Source organism: Hyla sarda, chromosome 4 (assembly GCF_029499605.1).
Source record: "Hyla sarda isolate aHylSar1 chromosome 4, aHylSar1.hap1, whole genome shotgun sequence".
Lineage (NCBI taxonomy): Eukaryota > Metazoa > Chordata > Amphibia > Anura > Hylidae > Hyla > Hyla sarda.
Window position 1 is genome coordinate 90048759 of NC_079192.1, and position 27713 is coordinate 90076471.

General features: G+C 45.5%; 1 long non-coding RNA gene across 2 annotated transcripts; it reads left to right on the top strand.

Annotated features, from left to right (window-relative positions):
• Positions 1–279: 279 nt before the first annotated feature.
• Positions 280–13294, top strand: LOC130368177 (uncharacterized). Of its 2 annotated transcripts, none has more exons than XR_008892319.1 (5): positions 280–294; positions 11377–11461; positions 12411–12612; positions 12713–12877; positions 12980–13294. It is a non-coding gene; the product is annotated as an uncharacterized LOC130368177 (long non-coding RNA). The 2 variants fall into 2 exon arrangements; XR_008892318.1 differs by lacking the exon at positions 280–294 and adding an exon at positions 2402–2736.
• The last annotated feature ends 14419 nt before the right edge of the window (positions 13295–27713 follow it).

The following is a 27713-nucleotide window of genomic DNA, read 5'->3' on the forward strand; positions in this document are numbered from 1 at the left end:
GCTGGAGCCCCTGCCCTTTTCCTCACCTGCCCCTCTAGTGCCCTCACAAAAGGAGGTGCAGACTCAGGCTGACAAGTGAAGTAAAAAGGATCCATTGCTGGAGATTTGTATGTGGTTTAATGGAGGGTGCTGTGCCCTCCCTGCAGCAAGGGGGCGCCACTCACCCTGTCATTATCTGCCATTTCTTTGCTTCTCTCCACACGGAGGAGACAGGAGCAGAGGAGGCAGAGGGAGGCAAATGGAGGCCCCGCCCACAACATGTCCGGCCACAAACCAGTCTAAGCAGCCCTTACTGTAAGTAACTGTAAATATATGTGAGTGATTGTATGTCAGTGTGTGTATATATATATATATATATATATATATATATATATATATATACATATATGTGTGTGTATCTATCTCTATGTATGTGCAGAGAGGGATGGATGGGGCCTTACTGTAAGTAACTGTAAATATATGTGAGTGATTGTATGTCAGTGTGTGTATATGTATATATGTGAGTGATTGTATGTCAGTGTGTGTATATGTATATATGTGAGTGATTGTATGTCAGTGTGTGTATATGTATATATGTGAGTGATTGTATGTCAGTGTGTGTATATGTATATATGTGAGTGATTGTATGTCAGTGTGTGTGTGTGTATGTATATATGTGAGTGATTGTATGTCAGTGTGTGTATGTATATATGTGAGTGATTGTATGTCAGTGTGTGTATGTATATATGTGAGTGATTGTATGTCAGTGTGTGTGTATATATGTGAGTGATTGTATGTCAGTGTGTGTGTATATATATGTGAGTGATTGTATGTCAGTGTGTGTGTGTATGTATATATGTGAGTGATTGTATGTCAGTGTGTGTGTATATGTATATATGTGAGTGATTGTATGTCAGTGTGTGTGTGTGTGTGTGTATATGTATATATGTGAGTGATTGTATGTCAGTGTGTGTGTGTGTGTGTGTATGTATATATGTGAGTGATTGTATGTCAGTGTGTGTATGTATATATGTGAGTGATTGCATGTCAGTGTGTGTATGTATATATGTGAGTGATTGCATGTCAGTGTGTGTATATGTATATATGTGGGTGATTGTATGTCAGTGTGTGTATATGTATATATGTGAGTGATTGTATGTCAGTGTGTGTGTGTATATGTATATATGTGAGTGATTGTATGTCAGTGTGTGTATATGTATATATGTGAGTGATTGTATGTCAGTGTGTATATGTATATATGTGAGTGATTGTATGTCAGTGTGTGTGTATATGTATATATGTGAGTGATTGTATGTCAGTGTGTGTATATGTATATATGTGAGTGATTGTATGTCAGTGTGTGTATATGTATATATGTGAGTGATTGTATGTCAGTGTGTGTGTGTGTATATATGTGAGTGATTGTATGTCAGTGTGTGTGTGTATATATGTGAGTGATTGTATGTCAGTGTGTGTATGTATATATGTGAGTGATTGCATGTCAGTGTGCGTATATGTATATATGTGAGTGATTGTATGTCAGTGTGTGTATATGTATATATGTGGGTGATTGTATGTCAGTGTGTGTATATGTATATATGTGAGTGATTGTATGTCAGTGTGTGTGTGTGTATATATGTGAGTGATTGTATGTCAGTGTGTGTGTGTATATGTATATATGTGAGTGATTGTATGTCAGTGTGTGTGTATATGTATATATGTGAGTGATTGTATGTCAGTGTGTGTGTATGTATATATGTGAGTGATTGTATGTCAGTGTGTGTGTATATATGTGAGTGATTGTATGTCAGTGTGTGTATGTATATATGTGAGTGATTGTATGTCAGTGTGTGTGTATATGTATATATGTGAGTGATTGTATGTCAGTGTGTGTGTATGTATATATGTGAGTGATTGTATGTCAGTGTGTGTGTATGTATATATGTGAGTGATTGTATGTCAGTGTGTGTGTATATATGTGAGTGATTGTATGTCAGTGTGTGTGTGTATGTATATATGTGAGTGATTGTATGTCAGTGTGTGTGTATATGTATATATGTGAGTGATTGTATGTCAGTGTGTGTGTATGTATATATGTGAGTGATTGTATGTCAGTGTGTGTATGTATATATGTGAGTGATTGTATGTCAGTGTGTGTGTGTATGTATATATGTGAGCAAGTGAATCTATGTGTATATGTATGTATGTGTATGTATGTATATATGTGTGTATCTATGTGTATATGTGTGTATGTATGTGTGTCAGGGATGTGGAAATCCTATAGCCCGACGCCCAGGACAAGTAGTTTTGGGCGCCGGGCAGGTGAATTGTTTATAGATTTAGCCCTGTATCGGGCAGGGACAGACAGACTTCCCCCCCCTTATTTTTCTTTAATGTCGGTGTGAGGCGCAGGAGCCGATGGAAGTCTACACCTCACACCGGCGCTCAGAGTGTATGGAGGGGGCGGCGGCCTCCAGCTGACTGCAGAGCCCCCTTATCTCCCCTCCCGGAGGATGGACGGAGCTCAGAAGACACAGCAGGGGGAGAGAGAGGATGTAGACAGCTCCGTGCACAGCTCCATCCCCCGCACACAGCTCTATCCCTCCCCCTCCCCCTGTCTCCACAGGACCTAATCCACCACGGGGAGGTTGCTTGTTTGCACGGGGAAAACACAGAGCAGGGGGGGAGGGGGAGGACGGAAATCTGACCTCACACCGGCCGGGACTACAGCTCTGATGTCCACTCATGGCGGCTCAGGTGAGGAGACCGAGAATACAGGCGGCGGCAGGAAGGGTGGTTGTATATGTAGGGTGTGAGTGTATGTGTGATGTGTGTATGTAATGTATGATGGGGGGCAGGTGTATGTATGATGTATATGATGTATATGATATATGATATGTATGATATATATGATATGATATGTATATGTATATGATGTATATGATATATATGTATGGTGTATATCAGTGTTTCCCAACCAGGGTGCCTCCAGCTGTTGCAAAACTACAACTCCCAGCATGCCCTTGGCATGCTGGGAGTTATAGTTTTGCAACAGCTGGAGGCACCCTGGTTGGGAAACACTGGTGGATATGTATGGTGTGAGTGTATGTGTGTATGATGTCTATGTGTGATGTGTATGTAATGTATAATGTGTGTATAATGTCTATGTGTGATGTGTATGTAATGTATGATGTGTGTATGATGTCTGTCTATGTGTGATGTGTATGTAATGTATGATGTGTGTATAATGTCTAAGTGTGATGTGTGTGTATGTGATGTATGATGTGGGGGGGCAGCGGCAGGTGTATGTATGATGTGTGCATATGTATGGTGTATATGTATGGTGTGAGTGTATGTAATGTATGATGTTGGGGGGGGGTGCAGTGGCGGGTGTGTGTGTGGCGGGTGTAGGAGCGGACTGTCACGTCGGGCATTAGGGCAGTTGTGCCATCTAATTTTATTTATTTTTAGTGGCACCCGCACTAAATTGCACCCCCAGAATCCCCCAGCTGCAGAGCCATAGGCTGTATCAGGGCATGCTGGGTGTTGTAGTTACTAACTGCAATTCCCAGTATTCCTTGACACATCCTATGGCTCTGCAGCTGACACAAACCAAAACTACAACTCCCAGCATGTCCCCCAATAACCTTAACTGTACTATACAGTGCAACATGCTGCAACACCCACAGAGCCATAGGCTGTATCAGGGCATGCTGGGAGTTGTAGTTATCTAGTAACTAAATGCAACTTCCAGCATTTTCTGACACAAAATGCAGCACATAAACTGGAGAAGCAGAACCCCCCCCCCCCCCCCAGTAACACATAAGTCCCTATTGAGACTGAAAAATAGTGATTAAAATATTTTATAAAGTGCGTATACATGTGAATAAGCCCCTTTCCTAATAAAAGTTTCCAATTTTCTTTAAATAAAAATAATGTACAAAAATAAACATAAGTGGTATCGCTACATGTGGAAATGTCCAGACTATTAAAATATAATGTTAATTAAACCGTACAGTGAACGGTGTAAATGTAAAGAATAGTCCAGAATTGCTAATTTTTGGTCACTTCATATGAGAAATGTTTTATAAGGTGATCAAAAAGTTACATCTAGACTTTTCTGGGCTTGTCTGGGGTGTAAGAGGAGCTACAGCTCTCCCTCCGCTAATAGCCTGGCATGCTGCGATCACCTATTAACCCATTAAATCACCGCTGTCAGCAGTGTCTAAAGGGATCTTATATCCATCCCTGGTGGTCTAGTGGGGGGGGATCAGACTATTTTGGTTGAAATTATTTCATCAACCAGGACAAGTAGATTTTCTTGAGGGACAAGTAGATTGTGTTCCGCTTTAGTCCCTTGGACAAGTAGTTTTTTTATTTATTTCCACACCACTGTGTGTGTATATATGTGTGTATGTGTGTGTATGTATGTATATATGTGTGTGTATGTATGTGTGTGTATGTATGTATATATGTGTGTATGTGTGTGTATGTATGTATATATATATGTGTGTGTATGTATGTATGTGTGTATGTGTGTGTATGTATATATGTGTGTATGTGTGTGTATGTATATGTATGTATATATGTGTGTATGTATGTGTGTGTATGTATATATGTGTGTATGTGTGTGTATGTATGTATATATATATGTGTGTGTATGTATGTATGTGTGTGTATGTATGTATGTGTGTGTATGTATATATGTGTGTATGTGTGTGTATGTATGTGTGTGTGTGTGTGTGTGTGTGTATGTATGTGTGTGTATGTATATATGTGTGTGTATATATGTGTGTATGTGTGTATGTATGTATATATGTATGTATGTGTGTGTGTATGTGTGTGTATGTATATATGTGTGTGTGTATATATGTGTGTATGTATGTGTGTGTATATATATGTGAGCAAGTGAATCTGTCTGTGTATGTGTATGTATGTGTATGTATGTATATATATGTGTGTGTGTGTGTGTGTATATGTATATATATATATATATATATATATATATGAGCAAGTAAATCTATGTATGTGTGTTATCTGTGAGTGATTGTATGTGTGTACCTGTATGTATGATGTGCCTATTGGCTATATCTTTTAGTATATATTCCATGTTGTATGTATGTGTCAGTGTCTCTATGTATGTGTATAATACCTATGTACTGTATGTGTGTATATTACCTATGTACTGTATGTGTGTATATTACCTATGTACTGTATGTGTGTATATTACCTATGCACTGTATGTGTGTATATTACCTATGTATATTACCTATGTACTGTATGTGTGTATATTACCTATGCACTGTATGTGTGTATATTACCTATGTACTGTATGTGTGTATATTACCTATGCACTGTATGTATGTATATTACCTATGTACTGTATGTGTGTATATTACCTATGCACTGTATGTGTGTATATTACCTATGTACTGTATGTGTGTATATTACCTATGCACTGTATGTGTGTATATTACCTATGCACTGTATGTGTGTATATTACCTATGCACTGTATGTGTGTATATTACCTATGTACTGTATGTGTGTATATTACCTATGCACTGTATGTGTGTATATTACCTATGTACTGTATGTGTGTATATTACCTATGTACTGTATGTGTGTATATTACCTATGTACTGTATGTGCCTTTATGTTATGTGCTTGTATTTATTGTATGAAGCACATTATTAGGGAATTAATAGAGGAGTGTAAGCACAGTATATAGGGAATTTATGGGAGCACAGCATATATTTCATTATATTGGAACATTATATTTTTATGTATGCTGGCACTGTGTGTAGATCCTTAGGGTGCGTTCACGTGTGCCTATTTTTGCTGAAGATTTTGCTTCTCATTGACATGTGAGCAAGTGAATCTGTCTGTGTATGTGTATGTATGTGTATGTATGTATATATATGTGTGTGTGTGTGTGTGTATATGTATATATATATATGAGCAAGTAAATCTATGTATGTGTGTTATCTGTGAGTGATTGTATGTGTGTACCTGTATGTATGATGTGCCTATTGGCTATATCTTTTAGTATATATTCCATGTTGTATGTATGTGTCAGTGTCTCTATGTATGTGTGTATAATACCTATGTACTGTATGTGTGTATATTACCTATGTACTGTATGTGTGTATATTACCTATGTACTGTATGTGTGTATATTACCTATGTACTGTATGTGTGTATATTACCTATGTACTGTATGTGTGTATATTACCTATGTACTGTATGTGTGTATATTACCTATGCACTGTATGTGTGTATATTACCTATGTACTGTATGTGTGTATATTACCTATGTACTGTATGTGTGTATATTACCTATGTACTGTATGTGTGTATATTACCTATGCACTGTATGTGTGTATATTACCTATGTACTGTATGTGTGTATATTACCTATGTACTGTATGTGTATATTACCTATGCACTGTATGTGTGTATATTACCTATGTACTGTATGTGTGTATATTACCTATGTACTGTATGTGTGTATATTACCTATGTACTGTATGTGTGTATATTACCTATGCACTGTATGTGTGTATATTACCTATGCACTGTATGTGTGTATATTACCTATGTACTGTATGTGTGTATATTACCTATGTACTGTATGTGTGTATATTACCTATGCACTGTATGTGTGTATATTACCTATGTACTGTATGTGTGTATATTACCTATGCACTGTATGTGTGTATATTACCTATGCACTGTATGTGTGTATATTACCTATGCACTGTATGTGTGTATATTACCTATGCACTGTATGTGTGTATATTACCTATGCACTGTATGTGTGTATATTACCTATGCACTGTATGTGTGTATATTACCTATGTACTGTATGTGTGTATATTACCTATGCACTGTATGTGTGTATATTACCTATGTACTGTATGTGTGTATATTACCTATGTACTGTATGTGTGTATATTACCTATGTACTGTATGTGCCTTTATGTTATGTGCTTGTATTTATTGTATGAAGCACATTATTAGGGAATTAATAGAGGAGTGTAAGCACAGTATATAGGGAATTTATGGAAGCACAGCATATATTTCATTATATTGGAACATTATATTTTTATGTATGCTGGCACTGTGTGTAGATCCTTAGGGTGCGTTCACGTGTGCCTATTTTTGCTGAAGATTTTGCTTCTCATTGACAATGGGAAGAGAAATCTGCTAAAGCAGATCTGCAGCAGAAAATACGCACGTGTGAATGCACCCTTAGTGGTGGCACAGTATAGTTAAATAATAGTGGCACAGTATATAGTTCATTTATGTTGGCACAGTATATAGGGAATTAATAGATGAATGGTGGCACAGTATATAGTTCATTAATGGTGGCACAGTATATAGGGAATTAATAGATGAATGGTGGCACAGTATATAGGGAATTAATAGATGAATGGTGGCACAGTATATAGTTCATTAATAGTGGCACAGTATATAGTTCATTAATAGTGGCAAAGTATATAGGGAATTAATAGATGAATGGTGGCACAGTATATAGGGAATTAATAGATGAATGGTGGCACAGTATATAGTTCATTAATAGTGGCACAGTATATAGTTCATTAATAGTGGCACAGTATATAGGGAATTAATAGATGAATGGTGGCACAGTATATAGTTAATTAATAGTGGCACAGTATATAGGGAATTAATAGATGAATGGTGGCACAGTATATAGTTCATTAATGGTGACATAGTATATAGGGAATTAATAGATGAATGGTGGCACAATATATAGTTCATTAATAGTGGCACAGTATATAGTTCATTAATAGTGGCACAGTATATAGGGAATTAATAGATGAATGGTGGCACAGTATATAGTTAATTAATAGTGGCACAGTATATAGGGAATTAATAGATGAATGGTGGCACAGTATATAGTTCATTAATGGTGACATAGTATATAGGGAATTAATAGATGAATGGTGGCACAGTATATAGGGAATTAATAGATGAATGGTGGCACAGTATATAGGGAATTAATAGATGAATGGTGGCACAGTATATAGTTCATTAATGGTGGCACAGTATATAGGGAATTAATAGATGAATGGTGGCACAGTATATAGTTCATTAATAGTGGCACAGTATATAGTTCATTAATAGGGGCACAGTATATAGGGAATTAATAGATGAATGGTGGCACAGTATATAGTTCATTAATGGTGGCACAGTATATAGGGAATTAATAGATGAATGGTGGCACATTATATAGGGAATTAATAGATGAATGGTGGCACAGTATATAGTTCATTAATGGTGGCACAGTATATAGGGAATTAATAGATGAATGGTGGCACAGTATATAGGGAATTAAGGGGAGGTACGGTATATAATTAAAGGGAAACTGACAGCCTTTTTTTCTCGCACTAAACCCAATACACTAGGTTACAGTGCAGTATACAAAAATTGGTCTTTCCATTTTCTAGGTATTGCCCCACATTGCTAGTATGCGAAGTCAGTCTTGTGCGCAATGGAGGCGGAGCTTCCCTGCCTCCATCCTGTATGCTGTGCTATGCCTCGCCATCTTTGTATATTTATAATTATTTTTTTTGCCAACTTTAGTATATTGTAGACTGTAAGCATATATTAGTGTGGTGTCCATCTCTTCAGTGTAAGAACCAGAGCTGTGTGGAGATTCCTGCATAAGGTGGGTGATTGGTGATGGGTGCTGGGTGATGGGTGCTGGGTGATGGGTGCTGGGTGATTGGTGCTGGGTGATTGGTGCTGGGTGATTGGTGCAGGGTGATTGGTGCTGGGTGATTGGTGATGGGTGCTGGGTAATGGGTGCTGGGTGATTGGTGCTGGGTGATTGGTGCTGGGTGATTGGTGCTGTATGATTGGGGATGGGTGATGGGTGCTGGGTGATTGGGGATGGGTGCTGGGTGATTGGGGATGGGTGCTGGGTGATTGGGGATGGGTGCTGGGTGATTGGGGATGGGTGATTGGGGATGGGTGCTGGGTGATTGGTGATGGGTGATTGGGGATGGGTGATTGGTGCTAGGTGATTGGGGATGGGTGATGGGTGCTGGGTTATTGGTGCTAGGTAATTGGTGCTGGGTGATTGGTGCTGGGTGATTGGGGATGGGTGCTGGGTGATTGGTGCTAGGTGATTGGGGATGGGTGATGGGTGCTGGGTGATTGGTGCTAGGTGATTGGTGCTGGGTGATTGGTGCTGGGTGATTGGGGATGGGTGATGAGTGCTGGGTGATTGGGGATGGGTGATGGGTGATTGGTGCTGGGTGATTGGTGCTGGGTGATTGGTGATGGGTGCTGGGTGATTGGTGCTAGGTGATTGGGGATGGGTGATGGGTGCTGGGTGATTGGTGCTGGGTGATTGGGGATGGGTAATGGGTGATTGGTGATGGGTGCTGGGTTCTGTCATATAGAGCTCAGGTGGGGGCATATAGGGGGAGATTTATTAAAACCTTTGCAGAGGAAAATCCTTCCGCAAAACGATCTGATTGGTTGCTATGGGCGACTGTACCGCTCTTTCTCTGCACAGGTTTGATAAATCTCCTCTATAATACAGTATATTATAGGGCAGCTGTCATATCTTTTCTTTAAATAAGACTGACAGCACAGCCAAAGTGTATATACACATGGCAGACCTTCATAGAAACTGTTCTTGACTCGATTTTACAAAAACACCAACTTTTATGGGGGCTAAGAATGTCGAGAAAGCCTGGCGGGAGGCCACTGTGTCCCTGGGCCGCAGCACATCTGCCCATTAAGTCTGGCAGACGTTTTTTAAATTATGAAAAGTGCCCTCTTTTTTACTTGAGCCCCTGCCCTCCAAAATGTCTGTGCACGTCCCTGGTCTGCAGGGCAAAGCACAGGGGGCATTATATGTGAAGAGCACATGACAGGGGGCCCCCTGTCCTGTGCCCTTCACATATAATGCCCCCTGTGCTGTGCCCCTCACATAATGCCCCCTGTCCTGTGCCCTTCACATATAATTTATATGTGTGGCACAGCACAGGGGGCATTATGTGAGGGGCACAACACAGGGGACATTATATGTGAGGGGCACAGCACAGGGGGCATTATATGTGAGGGGCACAGGACAGGGGGGCATTATATCATATAATGCCCCCTGTGCTGTGCCCCTCACCTAATGCCCCCTGTGCTGTGCCACACATATAAATTATATGTGTGGGGCACACAGCACAGGGGGCATTATATGTGTGGGGCACAGCACAGGGGGGCATTATATGATATAATGCCCCCCTGTGCTGTGCCCCTCACATATAATGCCCCCTGTGCTGTGCCCCTCACATATAATGTCCCCTGTGCTGTGCCCCTCACATATAATGCCCCTTGTGCTGTGCCACACATATAAATTATATGTGTGGGGCACAGCACAGGGGGACATTATATGATATAATGCCCCCTGTTATGTCCCCCACACTTATAATGCCCCCTGTGCTGTGCCCCTCACATATATTGCCCCCTGTGCTGTTCCCCTCACATATATTGCCCCCTGTGCTGTTCCCCTCACATATATTGCCCCCTGTGCTGTGCCCCTCACATATAATGCCCCCTGAGTGGACAGGACATGGGGCTTTATATGTGAAGGGCACAGCACAGGGGGCATTATATGTGAGGGGCGCATGATAAGGGCATTATATGTGCGGGACGCATGATGGGGGCTTTATATATGAGGGGCGCATGATGGATGCATTATATGTGAGGGGCAAAGAATGGGGGCATTATATGTGAAGGGCACAGCACAGGGGGCATTAAATGTGTGGGGCACATGACAGGAGCATTCTATGTGAGGGGCACAGCACAGAGGGCATTATTATGTGGGGGAACAGGACGGGTCATATTATATGTAGGGGCACAAGATGGGGCATTATTACTATATGTGAAGGCACAGAGTGTTTTGCCTTTCAGAAGTATAGTGTATATTGTGAGGAATTTCTGGGGTGGTACGTTTTTTAGGGGCCACAATACATTACGGTATTTTACTCAGAGGGTAGTTACAGCACAGCAAGTTATATTCAGAGAATGCACTGTGTGGTAGTATTAGATTTAGAGGGCACAGTGTGTGTTAGTATTATATTCAGTGGGTACAGTGTGTGATAGTATTATATTTAGAGGGTGCAGCGTGTAATAGTATTATATTCAGAGGGTGCAGTGTTTGGTAGTATTAAATTTAGAGGGCACAGTGTGTGGTAGTATTATATTCAGAGGGTACAGTGTATGGTGGTATTATATTCAGAGGGTACAGTGTGTTGTATATTCAGGGGGTACAGTATGTCAGAATTATATTAGGAGGGTGTGTGACAGTATTATATTCAAATAATACAGTGTTTGGCAGTATTATAATAATTATTGTTTTCATATAGAGGATCAGAATGCATTGGCATAGTGAGGAGACGTCTGGGCATCAAGTTCTGCAGAGAGAAGATTTAGCTGGAACAAATCCTGGCGGTATGTACCATCTGAATTAGATAAGGAAAGACTATAGAGAAGACGTCACCTGTAATCACTGATATCATTGTGTATTCTCCTCACTATAGAGAAGACGTCACCTGTAATCACTGATCTCTATAGTGAGGAGAATACACAATGATATCAGTGATTACAGGTGACGTCTTCTCTATAGTGAGGAGAATACACAATGATATCAGTGATTACAGGTGACGTCTTCTCTATAGTGAGGAGAATACACAATGATAAGACGTCACCTGTAGTCACTGATATCACTGCGTATTCTCCTCACTATAGAGCCTTAGCACTTTCCGATTCTGTGGCAATTGGTATATATGATTATTTTTCTGACATATGAGCACGGCCTAAGAGTCTTAAACAAGGTTAGGACTGTATGATACATTTAATAATATTGTAAGTTCCGTAATCTTCTGTCCGCCAACACAAAATACTCTAATAGCGCCCCTCCCGAGACTCGACTCTGGATCCGCCCCTGCTCCCAGCATGCCCTGACAGCCGAAGGCTGAGAGTTGTAGTTTTGCAACAGGTGGGCAGCCACAGGGGATCGGTGTTGCAGTATGTCAATCTAGGGCCATGGTGTCTGATCTTGAACTGGCAGCAGGAGCCATGACCACTTTAAATCAATGGCTGCTGGGACGTATGACTAGTGACATCCTTCCTTCCAGACCGCAACGTCAGGGACGTCACTCGTCAGACGTCCCGGCGGCCAGCGCTGCTCATTGAGCCTACCGGAGTAGCATTGATCTATGTAAGAAACCTATGGGCCGAGGCTGTTGGGGCCACCAAATTATATTATTTATACAGAATGTCTGGTTAGGAGAAACAAATATAACGCACCCACAGGGAGTGGCGCCATTTTAATAAAATTTGTCAAAAACCTTAGATAACAGTCATACAGAATATATTAGAAAGCTTTTTTGATTTTCAGCCAATCAGAGAGCAGCACTACTGAAATAGAACTCCCAGGAGGTAACAGCGTGTCACACATGTGATGTCATAACCATTGTCCACCAAAGAGCAGCACTGAGCAGAAATAACACTGCTCCTGTTCATTCTCCATCAGTGAGGGGCCGGTGCTGGACACTGTGTAGGGACGCGGGAATGCAAAGTCATACACATGACTGTGACTGGTAAGTGTTACATTGTTGTGTCCAAAAGATCTTTAGTGCAGTTCCATGTGTATTTCTGTGATAAACATGTAAATAATCTATCTTTTTTTTCTTATCTTAGATGCACTATCTCCAGGACATGGAGTAGCATTTCCGGACCTACAGCAAGACGTTGGATGAAGGCATAGCCCCAGAAATAACACTGGTCCTGTTCATCAGTGAGGGGCCGGTGCTGGACACTGTGTAGGGACACGGGAATGCAAAGTCATGCACATGACTGTGACTGGTAAGTGTTACATTGTTTTGTCCAAAAGGTCTTTATTGCAGTTCCATGTGTATTTCTATGATAAACATGTAAATAATCTATCTTTTTTGTCCCCTATCTTAGATGCACTATTTCCAGGACATGGAGTAGCATTTCGGGACCTACAGCAAGACGTTGGATGAAGGCACAGGCCTAGGAATCATGCACGTACACAGAAACATTTGCCCAAATTATAGAGGTAACCTCCTTTAGTATGCCCAGAGGAAGGGCCATACAGTAGCCATGGATTCCCTACAGGTTTCCTCCCCTCTGGAGGTTTTTCCTGTCCTGAGTATTAGTTACTGTACGCTCTTTGTGAGTGATGGGAGGTTACAAAAAATCCCCTACACAAACATTTTAATAAATAATAAATAAAGTTCCCCTTTTTTTAAACTGTTCTTTGACTTGCTCGACTCATTAATTTATTTCTGTGTGTGAAAATAGAGTTAGCAAAACATGGATGACCAAAGCTGCTCTCCTGCACGATCTGCATAATGTGGTGCAGAGAGAGGCAACTGGTGCTGGGTGGTGCAGTTTATGAGGCAAACGTAGAACACCCAGCAAGTTCCATGCACAAGCCTTTTTCTGATGAATGGGACTCATGCAGGGAACTTGCTAGGGGTCATACGGTTGCAAAGGATCAACTTTTGGGTACATGAACTGTCCCTTAAAGGGGTACTCCGCCTCTAGATATCTTATCCCCTATGTAAAGGATAGGGGATAAGATGTCTGATCAAGGGGATCCTGCTGCTGGGACCCCAGCAATCTCCATGCAGCAACCAAAATTCTAAATAGTATGTTTAGATCACTGGTTCCTGTGATGGGATTCGTGACATCATGCCACACCTTCTTGTGACATCACACCACCTCCCATAGACATAAATGGAAAGGGCGTGGCGTGAGGTCACGACCCGCACCACGAGAACCCAGAGTTCTTAATATATTATTTGGAACGCCGGGTGCTGCATGAAGATTGCGGGGGTCCCAGTGATCAGTCATCTTTTGTCCTATCCTTAAGGTAGGGGATAAGATATCTAGGGGCGGAGTACCACTTTAAGGAATTAGAGAGTGTAGGCATGCCTTACAAGCAGGTAGAAAAAGAACAGCTGGGAGAAATGACAGGACACGAAGCAATATTTGGCTGGGACCGATTTTGGGTGTGTTCTGGCCAATTAAAGGAGAACTATGGCAAAAATTAACTTATCCCCTATCCATGGGTTATGGGATAAGTAGCTGATCGTGGGGGGTCCCCCTGCAATACCTGGGATGAGACCCGTCACTCAGTGAGAAGCGCTCGCTGCAGACGTCAAATCTCAATTTCCCTGGACCCCCCCCTTCCTTCATGTCCACCACAGACGCCCCCAGACTGCTGTTTCTTACAGAGTTTTATGCCCAGAAATGGTTGGCTACTCACTTTGTCAGTAGATTCTCATCCTAAATATGAAGACAATCGGGGAAATGTACCTGTGGAGAGGAAATGTTGTCCAGTTGCTCTTAGCAACCAATCAGATCACTTCTTTTATTTTTCAGAGGTCTTCTCAAGAATGAAAGAAGTAATCTGATTGGTTGCTATGGGCAACATGATGAAAACATATTTTTTTTCTTTAACAACTACAGTACTACAACTCCCATTGTAGTGTGTCTTTTCAACCTGTGCCTCCTCCAACCCTGACCCTTAGGGGGGCACAGACTGACCACACTGGGGGTTGTAGTACTTTCATTTTTACAGTTCCCCTATAACTCTGCAGCTTCGGTAGAAGTATGAGGCTCAGCCTTAGAGTCAGTGTATCTGGCTGCTCCGGTGTTCTTCTATTTTACAGCCTGGACCCTTGACTTGGGGATATTATAGCTGCTAAAGCCTACCATCCACCAACCCCCAAAAGCCCCCTTTGTAACGAGGAATCCCTTACCTTAAACATGACAGACACAGTGTTGGTGGTAACAAGGCCACAGCAGCCCCTTTATTAAATATCAAACAATAAATAACAATAAAACATTGTAAGGCAACCTTGTATGAACATCATACATAACATTGAATAAAACATTTTTTTTTTTTTTTTCAAAGTAAAGTTTTATTAAGGTTTTCAATATACAAGGTAAAATGAAAATTACAACAAGAGAAGTGTCTACACTGGTCAGGCAACAAAGCCCACATGGCTCAAGTAAACAAGGAGTTTGGGTCACTCAGCGAAGTTAAACATTACAGCAGTCCGAGCCTCACATCATAAATGAACTCCAGAGAACAGAGGTTGTGAGTAGCTAACAGGATTCAGAACTACGTATAAATTCGATAACTTTAGCGAAAATTCAAACATCGCCAGTAGTGAAGCAGAGAACCAGGGCAGACAAAGGAAACACAACATCGGTAGAGGGAACTGGAAGATAGGAGAGGAGGGAGAGAGAGGAAAAGATACAGGGGGATAGAGGAAGGAGGGGGGGGTGTAGAAGAATCGAAGAGGGGGAGATAGGATGCAGCAGACTTAGTGTAATATGGCAGAGAGTCTTACCTGTTCGGACTGAACCTCTCCACCTGTCTAAGCAGTAAACAGCAACTGTGGATGAGCTATTGCGGAGTTGGACAGAGGGGGATGAGCGTGCGTGGTGACAGATCCAGGTTATCATCAGTGAACTCCTGAAAGGCAACATAGGATAGCCAAGGCGACCAAACAGCATGGTATTTATCGAACTGTCGGGTAGAGTCTGCCCGGAGTTCTTCCATCCTACAAGTATAGGTAACTTCCCTCAGCCATGAGGAGTAGGTCGGGGGTAGTGGAGATTTCCAAAGGCGAGGGATCACAGCTCTAGCCGAGATAAGTAAATAGTGTGCTAAAGTGGCTGACAGACGGGGGCATGTGTTAGGGAATATGGACAGGAGGATAGGTCGTGGGTCCTTATCGATGGAAAGGGTCGTCAGCCTATTTACGGTAGATAAAACTTGTGTCCAAAACGTATTCAATGTCGGGCATGTCACCCAGATATGGGACATTGTCCCTTTTGAGCGTTCGCACCTCCAACATGCATCAGAAGCCTGTGGGAACATCTGCGCCAAAAGAGACGGCACTCTGTACCATCTCGTGATGATTTTATAGTTAGTTTCTTGTGCCTTGCATGAGATACTAGATTTGTGACAATGTAGCAGGGCACGAGACCAGTCATTGTCAGGAATAGAACATTGTAGTTCCCTTTCCCATGCCACTCGATAGGGCAGGGGAATTTCAGAGCGTTCCCCTATGATCAGGGCATAGAGAGTTCCGATTGCATGGGGGACAGGAGCGGAGGCCGCACAAAGGGTTTCAAAGGGGGTCAGTTGTCTATGAAGACGGAGTGCGGCTTTGTTGGTGTTATAGAAGTGTAGAAGTTGACTATATTGGAACCTATGTATAGTTGAAGGCTGAGTTCCACCCAAAAGGTCGGAGAGGGATTTCAAGCCTGTGGGTTGCAGTAAGGAAGAGAATAGGACATAATCAGACTTTTTACGCGTTAAGAAAGTGGCAGAAGTCTGCGCTGGAGGGAAGAGCACATTGCCAAACAGGGGCATAAGGGGGCCATCCGGGAAATAGTGAGATGTATTTTTCAGGTAGGACTGATGTGCTCGCAGTATTGAATGTGTTACCGGGGGTAAATGGTCAGGTGGGTGCAAGGGGGCGGGCAGTCTTTTGGTCCACAAGGTAGACCTAGCATCCACACCACAGAGATTTCTTTCAAAGACAACCCATTGCTTAGCAGTCTGACTGTGGTAGCAGTCTAGTATTCTGGCTAATATGATCGCCTTGTAATACGATAGGCAGTCTGGCAGTGCGAGGCCACCCTCCCTCTTGCGTCTATAAAGCACCTTCCCTGCCAAGCGGGGATGTTTCTTACTCCAAACAAAGTGAGACTGCATTGCAGAGAGGTCCTTAAAGAAAGAACGGGGGATATGACAGGGGATACAGGCAAAGAGATAGAGTAAGCGGGATAGGATGTTCATTTTAAAAATATTTACCCTGCCAATCCATGAGAAGTTTTTATTGTCCCATTTCGACAAGTCAGTTCTCAGGGTGTGGAACAATGGGGGAAAATTTAATTGAAAAGTGCTAGCCAGATCACTAGGGACTAGGATCCCAAGATATTTCAGTGATGACCTCTGCCATTTAAAAGGGTAAGTGGAAGAAATGTGAGTGATCATTTGGGAGGGCAGTGTGATATTCAAAGCTTCGCTTTTGGATGGGTTCAGTTTATAGTTACTATAAGCCGAATATTGTGCTATGGTGGAGAGGAGGGAAGGGAGGGTAGTGAGCGGGGAGGAGAGAAATAGAAGGACATCGTCAGCGAACGCTGAGCATTTGCAACTGCACGAGGGAGAGGAGAGGCCTCTTATATCTGGATTCGAGCGTATTGCATTGAGCAAGTGCTCCATGCATAGGACATAAAGGATAGGTGATAATGGGCAGAGAATGCTCATAGAGTATTATCTCTTGCCTCCCTTCCGCGGACGAAGCCCACCTGATCCGGGTGGATGAGGGAGCTCATGTAGGGTGCCAATCTATTTGCTATTAATTTCGCGAATAATTTTGTGTCAGTGTTAAGGAGAGATATTGGTCGGTAGTTAGAGCACTGCAGGGGGTCCCTCCCATCTTTTGGAATGACTGTGATATATGCGTCAAGGAAGGCCTGGGGGATTGAGGAGGAAGATGAGATAGCATTAAAAGTCAGCAGGAGTGTGGAGGACAGGTCATCCCTGAGGGTCTTATAGAACTTGGCAGTATAGCCATCTGGTCCCGGACTTTTACCAGCAGGTAGGGCCGATATCGCCAGGTGGAGTTCCTCAGGGGTGAACTGAGCCTCCAAGTCCGAGATAGATTCAGCAGTTAGGATGGGCAATGCCGTTTCATGTAAGTAATTCTGTAAGGAGGGTTGAGTGTCAGTGTGAGAGGAGAGAGCGGTAGGTTAAGGGAGGTTATATAGGTCTGTATAATATTTCTGAAAAGTTTCCAGTATTTCCGGCGTGAGGGAAGAAGGGGTGCCTGATCGAGTGCGAATGGAGGGGACATAGAGGGTCGAGCGTGTCGCCCTAAGGGCCCTCGCCAGCATCTTCCCCGATTTATTACTCCACTCGTAGAACAGTCTACCCATTAGTTGTCTATAGTGGCAGTGTTTTTTGTTGAGCGTCTCTAACAGATCACTCCTGACTCTGATAAGTTCACGGTAAGTTGAGTCCTGTTGGTGTTGTTTGTGCCTTGTCTCTAGGATGTGCAGCTCTCGGTATAATGTCATCAGCTTAGCTGAGGCTTCCCTTTTCAGCCGAGCCCCATGCCTCATCAAAACTCCCCTCAAGACACATTTCAATGTTTCCCACTTGATAAGCGGTGACGACGGATCCCACTTCATTAAGCTTCCAAGAGGCATGTGGCTTGGCCAAGGTCGGAAGCGTAAATGTACCCTGAACTGGGGCATGATCAGACATAGAGACAACACCAATCGTAACAGAAGTAAAAGAGGGGAGGAGGGAGTGTGAACAGAGAATGTAGTCTATTCTACTGTATGTTTGTCTAGGGTGTGAGAAGAAGGTATAATCTCGTCCTTGTGGATGGAAGGCTCTCCAGGTATCAATTAACTGTAATAGATGTAGCTTATGCCTAAGGGCCCTGAGTTTACTATGAGAGATGTATGAGTGTCCTGATGAGGTGTCCACCTGAGGGAATAGAGGTGTGTTAAAGTCTCCACACAGGAGAATCTGACCCCTGGCAAAGGAGGAGAGTCTCTCCAAAGTCTTCAGTAAAAACTGAATTTGGTTATGGTTCGGAGCGTATATAGAGGCCACCGTCAGATTACGTCCCGCAAGGAGGCAATTGGCGAAGACAAATCGAGCGTCTGTGTCAACTAGGGAGGTCTGGATCGTAATGGGAAGCGTCCTGTGAAAAACTATGGATACACCCTTAGTCCTGGAATCAGGGTTAACACTATGTATCCATTTATCGTAGTGCCTGGTTGGTATGGTAGGGAGGTGACCTTTTTTAAAATGTGTTTCCTGTAGAGCTATGATATGGGATCTTTGCTTATGAATGGAGAACAACGTCTGGGCACGCTTTTCGGGGGTGTTGAAACCCTTGACATTAAGGGTAGTAATGTGAAGGTCAACCGCCATCAGATGTAATGTGTAAATGCCAATATTCACCACACCGTTGGTAGACAGGTGGAGGGTCCAGCCCATCAGTCAGGCAAGTGTCCGAGGATTCAAGTCTGCGTATAGAAGAGAGCACAAGTAAGTGGGGAGGAAGGGAAAAGGGAGGAAAGCAAGGGAAGAGAAGCTTCTGCACAGACACAGAAGCAAAGGGACTAAAGGAATAGACCATAAGGGTCAGAGGTACCAACGGAACCAGTCCGATATACATACTAGTGGGGTAACGTGATAGACAAGCCAGAAAGGACAGCATTTAGTGGTCCTGGGTTGGACTTATGAGTAACAGGTCAGAGCTTCATCCCCGCTTAAGGGGATGAGGCGAGTATGAAACGGGCTAAGTGTGACAACAGTAGCAACTAAATTAGGGGAACAATGGTAGTTGGTAGGTTATGGGCATTATGTGTGCAGGTAGTAAATTATATTTAGGAAGAGTGGGTACCATGGGAGCAAAGGAGACATAAAATAAACAAGTAAAGAATATAATACTAACAGGCCAGGAAACAGTGACCATATGAGGACAAGCTATAAAAGACAAGAAATATCAGTAATCTATCTGCGGTGACATAATGCAACCACATTTGACAGTGTTAAACTACATATGAGGTAATACACTAATATCTCAGATAGGCAGCTCAGGTTTTACGTTTCGATCTTTGCTGCAGCGGGACACTTGTGGTGACCTCGGATGGACGGTCTCTCGGAGATCGATCAGGATGGTTTTGCGGTGCAGCAGGAAGGGGAGATAAGAACAAGGCTTCCCACTCAGGCAGACTGACATGGGGAATACGGAAGGCTTCAAGGAAGGCAGGCAAATCTTCCGGTCTCTTGAGCGTAGAGATATTGGATCCATACTTTGTATTCAGAGAGAAGGGGAAGCCCCATCTGTAAACAATTTTAGCATTTTGTAACATAGTCAGCAACGGTTTCAAGGAGGCTCTCAAACGGAGGGTCCGTAGAGAAAGATCTGGGTATATCTGTATAGGGGAACCATTATAGGAAAGGTTTTTAACCTGTCTAGCACCTCTCAGGATTGCCTCTTTCTGGAGAAAATGATGCACTCTGCAGACAACATCACGGGGCTTTTTCGGATCAGGATGTTTCGCTCTGAGAGCCCTGTGAGCACGATCCAGTTCTATGTTCGAATAAGGCGGTTTCTTTAGTAGTTCATTAAAGAGACGTTGCAATGTATCTGGCAAGTTCTGAGGTAGAACTGTTTCCGGAAGGCCCTTGATCCTAAGATTATTGCGCCGATTCCTATTATCAAGATCGTCCAAGTGATCAATTGTGTGGATTTGCTGTAATGTCAATTTCTCTGTGGCTTCCTGTAGTTTCTGGAGGTGGGTTGTAGTAGTAGAGCAAAAATCCTCCAGTCTCTGGACCTTCTTATGTAAGTTAGACACCTCAGCCTTAACGGGTTCCAGGTCACTGTTCCAAGCAAGTTTGAGATCGGTCGCCAGCGTTGCCAAGTCAGCTTTAGTGGGGATCAGGGTCAAGAGTGCTTGCAATTCAGGGTGTCCCTGCAATGTCGAGAGCGCCATCTCAGGAGTAAGTGGAAAGGTAGGAGGCGGAACATGTGAAGCGTGGCAGTTATGGCTGGCATCTGCTGTCTAGAGGGTGCAGACCTATGAGGGGCATCCTCCGTTGGAGTATGAGAGTCCTCAGAGGATGAATGGTCACGGGAACGGCGTTTATTATGTCTCACTTTCATCAGGGTCTTGAATAATTTTTTCTTTGCAGGGGGACTTTTACCCCAGTACTCAGGGGCGTCACTATCCACAGATGAGTCTTGAGAGTCTCTATCAGAGTTGGAGCCATCAGAGTACATTTCATTGGCCCAGTCAGTTATGTCGCATGCCGGAGGGCCAGGAACCTTTTCTGGGAGCACAGGTAGCTGGGGTGGCGCAGCCGCTCCGCGTACAGGTGGTGTACGTAAAGTCCCTTGCGATTTATGTAGTTTCTCAACCAGCCTCCAATCGCCATCTTGTGACTGCTGGGCATTCCCCGAGTCCTGGCAGGTAGGTAATAAAGGTGTCATAGATGCAGGATTTGTATACTGGATCTCACGTGAAACGTGTTGGCCAGTGGCAGGAGACGGCAAGGATGGCGAGGGACCAGCAGCCTGTGGATTCATTGCAGTAGGACCGGCAGCCATGGAGGAGGCTATTGTGTCGGGTGATGTATTATTGGGAGTTGGGGACTCAGGCTGCAAGCCCTGGCGAAATTCAGGTGCAGGAAGTACCTGATGTTCAGGTTGTGGCATCAAGCTGTGGTCAGGAGCCGGGGAGGCAGGTATTGCAGACTGCCCTACTGGGTTGTCATCAGTAGACTGTGAGGATCCCATCCCTATCTGTGTCACATAGACGTTGGTGGATATAGGCTGTATGGCAGGGCCTAGCTTCTTAGCGGGTTGATGCCCGGGCATTGGTGGTCTGACAGAGGCAGATAAGCACTCAGGTAGGGATGTGGAGGTAAGTGGGGAAGGAGTCTCTAAGTTAAGTGCAGTTCTGCACCAGTAGGTGACCGGGTGCTGGACGGCACAGGTCTGTGCCGGACGCTGTGGCGCAGCAGGAGATGGCAGCAGTGGAGGCCGTGAGGTAGCCGAGCACTGGTGCTGGAGGGAGGCGGCGGCACTTACTTCCAGTATCGCGCACGGCGCGTTGTCAAAGCCCGGAGCAGAGTCCTGTGTATTGTCGCCGGTCTCTCTCTGTCTGCAGGCCGTGTGAGCTGCACTGTCAGCGGGGTCACTTGCTGCAGACGCCGCTTGGAGCGCCTGCTCACTCCTTCTCCCCGCCTCGCACTGCTGTTGTTGGGGAATGGCGTCTGAAGGCCGCACCACAGGTTGGTCGGTCCGATCGGATGGCTGAGATGCGAAATAGCGGGCGATACCGCTCAGAGGAGGCACAGTGGGTGCAGGTTGCTTCTTCTTCCGTTTGGCAAGAGATCTACCACCCATAACCTTCAGATTAGCCCGTTTTCAGTCCAGTCCGGCGGGAGCTCTCACACCATGCTTCCTCTCTCTAGCGAGTCCAGTCACGCCCTGAATAAAACATTCTTAACATAAGTTAACCAATTAACATGTCCCTAACACAGGAGGAGGACCTGAAGGCACTGTTACCCAGCCCAAGCTAGAATGGGGCCTCACTTGCTCCTAGCCGTTAGCGCCTGCACAGGAGCACCATTTTGTGAGGCCCCCCCAACAATCCTGGGAACCCATGTTCCCTTGCAGAATTTTCCATCGGGCTGGGACCGCTCCTAGCCCACCTCCACACTGTATTCTATCACCTCCATGCCATCCACTTGTACCTCCAGGTCTCTCTCCTGCCACCGCCACAATGGCGACAAGTGACTCCTCACTTGTCCCCGATCCACCACAGACTAAGTGCTCGCTCCACCACCTCCCGAATCTCCAAGATCCACAGATCCATACCAAAAATATTCAGATGAACGCCATCATCATCCAAGAACTCCGAAGAGCTCCCCTCCAATTCTCTATGACGCACCACCAGGCCCCCATTACGGGCCACAAATTTGCCCACCACTTTATTGAGTTTAATCCGTGCTCTATTAATGGCAACCACAGACCTGGCCTGCCTCCATTTCCTCCTGGCCACCATTTCAGACCACACGATGATCAGGCCTGGAAAGGACGACCACAATCGCATCAAGTCCAGCTTGATGTCCCAGGTCAGATCCCGGGATCTCCTCACACCCAAATCATTCCCTCCTAGGTGTATGACAAGGTCGTTGGGGGCTCTGTCCAAGTGTACAAAAAACTGAACCCTGGCCAACAATTCCGCATTCCGCTCTTCCCCAACCAGTGGACCTGACCTGTCGAACTCGTCAAGCCCAACTGCCGGCCCGCTGGACGAACACCAGCCCGCACCCCACCCCTCACCACATAGGAGTGGCCGATAATCCGCACAAGTCCCGGGCCGCCACCTGAAAGACAAAAAACAATAACAAAATACAAACCGCACTCCCCCAACACACAACAATCACAGCAAATGAGGACGAACATACAACTGAAACCTCTCTGACTCCCACTTCCCAATCCGCCTAATGATCTCGGGTCCCAAGCCCCAACGAGACGCCTCGGTAGCCGCCCCAATGCGGAACGCATGCAATCTATAATCCCGTGCCACACAACCCACCACCGCCAAACACTTCCAAAAAAAAAACACAAATTGAAAACGCAATAAAAAACTCCCGTCTGCGTGTACCAATAAAGGACCCACAACCCCCACCCTCACCTCCAAAAAAGCCGCATAGCAAAAAACCGGACACATAGCCGAGCCCCGTAAGGCCGCCAAACGTTTTGGAACGGCGCAGCAAAGAACGCAAAACCCCACCTTCCAAACTAACATCCGAAATGCCCCAAAAAACGCCAAAACAAACGCCAATCAAAACAAACAACGCTCGTAATCCGAAATAGAAATCCCATCCAACGCCGTCCCCAACCGACACAAAAGCGGAAAAGTCACCGGACGCCTCGAATCCCTGGACACCGCCCCCCTCCGAAACCCCCGCAGTGCCTAACGCACCAAAAACGACTTAGAGACGTCCGGCAAACCACGAACTTTGAACCAGAACGCAAAAGCAGACATCCGACGGCCAATCCCCGCCGGAGACACGTCCTCGCAAAACGGCCTACCAACATAATACAATAGGGCCGCCTCCCAATCTGCAGGGGCGCCCATAAACGACAACTGTCCCAGTAGCGTCTCCCAGTCCGACCACCAGCGTCGATAAGAAGCCCAAGTAGCCTGGCTTACTGACCGACAGACTAAAGCGAGCGCCAACTCTAAACCAGATGCCACAGCCATTCCGGACACGGAAGGCCGGTCACCTCGGCCTCCGGCGCCAGTTCCCGGAAACGGTCCAACTGTAAGCGAGAGAGAGCGTCAGCCACCGAATTATCCACCCCTGGCACATGCAACGCCACCACCTGAGAATTAAGCTCTAGCACCCTCAACACTAATCGCCTCAGCAACGTGACCACTGGCGGAGGACTCGCCGTCTGGTTGTTGATAGCCAAAACCACCCCCAGGTTGTCACAATGGAAGCACACATTCCTATTGCGAAACAGCTCCCCCCATACAAACACTGCAACCACGATCGGGAACAATTCCAGGAATGCAAGGTTCCTAGTCAGCCCAGTCTCCCGTCATACCTCCACACACCACTGACCCTGAAGGTAAGCCCCAAACCCGCAGGCCCCAGCCGCATCGGTATACATATCCAGGTCAACGCTCGATACCGGCCTCCCCATCACCACAGAGCACCCATTATACCGACCCAAAAAATCCTGCCACACCCTCAGGTCCTCACGCAACCCCACCGGCAACCGCACATAGTGATTAGGCCGAGAAACACCCACCGTGACCGCCGCGAGACGTCTGCAAAAAACCCTCCCCATAGGCATGATCCGGCACACAAAATTGAGACGCCCCAGCAAAGACTGGACCTCCCGCAGCTGCAGCTTCCGAACCCGACACGCCCTCGCCACCTCCTCCCTCAGATCGCCCAGCTTATCTTCTGGCAGCCGGCACTCCATGGCCACAGTGTCGATCACTATGCCCAAAAACTTCACCGACGTAGACGGGCCCTCAGTCTTGTCAGGCGCCAACGGAACGCCAAACCAGCCCGACACCCTCTCCATTTCCTGTAGTAAAATAGCACACACCCTAGACCCCGCCGGGCCCAAAAACAGGAAGTCATCAAGGTAGTGCAAAACCGAATCCAAACCCGACTCTACCCGCACCACCCACTCCAAAAAGGAGCTAAACTGCTCAAAAAACGCACATGAAACTGAGCAGCCCATGGGCAAACACATGTCTACAAAAAAACGCCCTCCCAAACAGCACCCCAATAACGCAAAACTGTCCGGGTGTACCGGCAACAGACGAAAAGCGGCCTCAATGTCCGTCTTGGCCAACAAGGCCCCCTGGCCGTACCTCCGGACCCACGCCAATGCCGCATCAAAAGAAGTATAAGTCACAGCACAGATAGCTGGGTCAATGCCGTCATTCACCGACCCTCCAGAAGGATGTGAAAGGTGGTGAAACAGGCGGAACTTATTAGGCCCACCAACGGAGGCGAGTCAAAAGGACCAGCCATCCGACCCAAAGACACCTCTTTCATCAGTTTCTCCTCCACCAAATCTGGCCGGACAAGAGCCGAGACCAAATTCCTAACCTCCCCATTCCCATCCAGAACCCCCTCAAAGGTGATACGGAATCCGTCCGTAAACCCCGCCCTCAAAAATTCCGCCGCCGCCCTATTTGGGTACTTGGCGAGGAAAGGCTCCATCCTTGCCACCTGCACCGGGGTCGCCCCTCTTCGCATCAACCTCCCCCAATTTGCCTTTACCTCGCCGGAAACAGCGCGACAGCCCGTGGCCACCCACTCCGCACCCGGAGCATTCGTGCTTAAAACGGCACTCTGCTCCGAACTTGCAATTCCCTTTATTGAATTGCCAGCAAACACCCTGACCCCGGCCCTGCACCTCCGGCGCTGTCCCGAAAGGACTGCAGGCCACCCCCACTGCGTGGAGCCGCCATAAGCCGCATCCACAGCCCTATGTCCTTATGGTCCCACCTCAAATCATGGCGCACCGCCATCCGCTGCCTAAACTGTTCATCATACCAAAGCCACGCCGAACCCCCATACACCCAATACGCCTCCCCAACAGCGTCCAAATAACAAAAGAGACCAGAGCAATGCTCCGGCGACTTTTCTCCCACAACGCTGCCCAAAATAGCGAACGCCTGAAGCCAGTTGGAGAAGGTCCGCGGTATCAGCCGATACCGCCGGCGCTCCTCCTCCTCCTCAACCTTCTCCATACGCTTCGACTCATCCGGCCTAACCCTGTCCAGATTAAATTTTTCAAGCAGGAGTAGCGAAAAAATATCCACACACTCCCGCTTCCAAATCCTTTCCCGCACCTCAGCCTTAAGGTGCGCGCCCAAGGGGCCCTCGAAACACACGTACACCTCCCCCCGAGCAGAAGCAGCCAAACGAACCCCCCCACCGGATCCTGACGCCCCCACCACCGGGGGTGAGCTCGCCCGAGCAACCCCAGGACCCCGACTATATCCACCAGCCCCTTGGACAAAGTCGCTGCGCCCCACACAGGTACCGGCGACCCACCCGCAGACAACCCGCTACTGCGCAGCAACGCTTGCAACCCATCTACGAAATATTGCAAACCCTCCAAAGCCCCGACCCACCCTGAACCCGCAGCAGTGGAGACAGTGGTGTACTCACCCGACCTCACCGGCTCTGGACCAGCGGCCGTAACTCCAGCTGCGGGATGGCTTCGGACATCACGGACTCGGCTACCATCGACGACAGGAGGCTGGACCCGAAGAACCCCCTCCGTGCGGAATGCAGCAACACCAGTCAAATCACCCCCAACAGCGGCATCATAGTAACATAGTAACATAGTTAGTACGTTCGAAAAAAGACATATGTCCATCAAGTTCAACCAGGGAATTAAGGGGTAGGGGTATGGCGCGATATTGGGGAAGGGATGGGATTTTATATTTCTTCATAAGCATTAATGTTATTTTGTTCCAGGAATGTATCTAATCCTGTTTTAAAGCTGTTCATTTTTCCTGCTGTGACCAGTTCCTGAGGTAGACTGTTCCATAAGTTCACAGTTCTCATGGTAAAGAAGGCGTGTCGCCCCTTGAGACTAAAGTTTTTCTTCTCCAGACGGAGGGAGTGCCCCCTCGTCCTTTGGGGGGGTTTAACCTGGAACAGTTTTTCTCCATATTTTTTGTATGGGCCATTAATATTCTTATATACGTTTATCATATCCCCCCTTAAACGTCTCTTCTCAAGACTAAACAATTGTAACTCCTTTAATCGCTCCTCATAGCTAAGATGTTCTATGCCCCATATTAGTTTATTTGTGCGTCTCTGCACCCTTTCCAGCTCCACAGTGTCCCTTTTATGTACAGGCGACCAAAACTGAACAGCATACTCCAGGTGAGGCCGTACCAATGCTTTATAAAGGGGGAGTATTATGTCCCTGTCCCTTGAGTCCATGCCTCTTTTGATACATGACAATATCCTGCTGGCTTTGGAAGCAGCAGCCTGACATTGCATGCTATTCTGTAGTCTGTGATCTACAAGTACACCCAGATCCTTCTCTACCAGTGACTCTGCCAGTTTAATCCCCCCCTAAGACATATGACGCATGCAGGTTATTAGTACCCAGATGCATAACTTTACATTTATCCACATTGAACCTCATTTGCCAAGTGGATGCCCAGACACTTAGTCTATCCAAGTCATCTTGTAACTTATGCACATCCTCTATAGACTGTACCGTGCTACAAAGCTTGGTGTCATCTGCAAAGATAGAAACAGAGCTGTTAATACCATCCTCTATATCATTGATAAATAAATTAAACAACAGCGGTCCCAGTACTGAACCTTGGGGTACACCACTAATAACCGTGAACCAATCAGAGTACGAATTATTGACCACCACTCTCTGGGTATGATCCATGAGCCAGTGTTCAATCCAGTTACAAACTAAAATTTCCAAACCCAAAGACCTTAACTTACCTGTCAGACGTCTATGAGGGACAGTATCAAATGCTTTAGCAAAATCCAGAAACACTATATCCACAGCCATTCCTCTGTCAA